Below are 1,228 nucleotides of genomic sequence, written 5' to 3'. Positions count from 1 at the left end.
AAATGTTTTTTTAATTGTTAAAACATAGATATGAATAAATGCTCTTTATTCAAGACACTTACATTCAGCAGCTAAGAGCTTCCCTCTTCAAAAAGATAGGATATATTTGTCCATATCTAAAAGGCGCTTACTGTATATGTCCAGGGCAAGATTGTATTCCTTCATTGTGTTTTTGTTTCATGTTCATCAGCAGGTAAAACTTCCTATTTTTAAAATTGTTGCTTTCTCTTTCCGTTAAACATGAAGGTTTTTACAGAATATATTAAAAGCTGGATTTCTTGGAAAAAAATTAATGCTTGCATGTGTTTTTCTTCCAGTTTGTATGAAATTCCCAATGTGTCAAGATCCGCCATTACTGAAGATTTTGGAAAGTTGTTGAGAGAAGCTGAAGTTATGGACACCATCCATGATGTTACTTTCCAGGTTGGCACTCGGACCTTTCCTGTGCACAAATACATGTTGGCAATGCGCTCTGATTTTTTCCGGAAACTCTTTGTATCGGACCCAAATTGGTTAGATTCTGCCGACCTTTATCGTAAAGATAAAGACGAAGTTGGTTGTGATTTCTTTGTGATGGAGAAACTTCATCCAGACTTGTTTATGTACCTTCTCCAGTACATTTACACAGACTCATGTGATCTGCTGATTCATGGCTACAGTCCCAGAATGGTGTACAAAGAAAGAGTGGAAGAGGATGAAGACAACTTAATTACAAACTTGAATAAAATAGCTATTCATGGGGACGTTAATAACAAGTCTGCATTTGCAGTTTATAGACGCAACCAAGTGCAGATGATGAATGAAAAACAGAGAAGTAAATCAAAGCCCACTTCTAAAAAATGCAAAGATGTTGGAGAAGAAATGAATCTTGTTAAAATGTTGCAAATTGCTGCAAAGAAATTTGGTCTTAGTAATTTAAGTTCAAGGTATGTGATGCCTTTTTATGATTTTGTACATAGTAGTTTAATCTTCAGGTTAGCTATCTTGACCAATATTGATGTGTCTGGTAGTGGGTGGTATTCTACATTCAGAAAAAAATATTTGGAAATATGTGGCTTTTGGTATTTAGTTATGTACAATTGTAGCAAAGTTTTATGAACAGAAAATATTCTTAAGAGGAGGGTTCCCCCTTGCTGTTTGAACCATACAGCTGAAATCATTTACAAATATGCAGAAGATTTAACAACTGAAGATGTATCTTGTTTGTATAAGTTGACAGTGTACATTC

The 1,228-nt window shown here is 34.6% G+C and overlaps 1 pseudogene; it reads left to right on the top strand.

Annotated features, from left to right (window-relative positions):
* The first annotated feature begins 189 nt into the window (after window positions 1-189).
* Window positions 190-1,207, top strand: LOC107302271 (annotated as a pseudogene).
* Window positions 1,208-1,228: the final 21 nt, after the last annotated feature.

This window comes from Protobothrops mucrosquamatus, unplaced genomic scaffold (genome assembly GCF_001527695.2).
Source record: "Protobothrops mucrosquamatus isolate PMUCROS unplaced genomic scaffold, P.Mucros_1.0 scaffold41876, whole genome shotgun sequence".
In the NCBI taxonomy this organism is placed as follows: Eukaryota; Metazoa; Chordata; class Lepidosauria; order Squamata; family Viperidae; genus Protobothrops; species Protobothrops mucrosquamatus.
The sequence above is the reverse complement of the archived record's forward strand: the minus strand, read 5'-3'. Positions and strand labels throughout refer to the sequence as shown.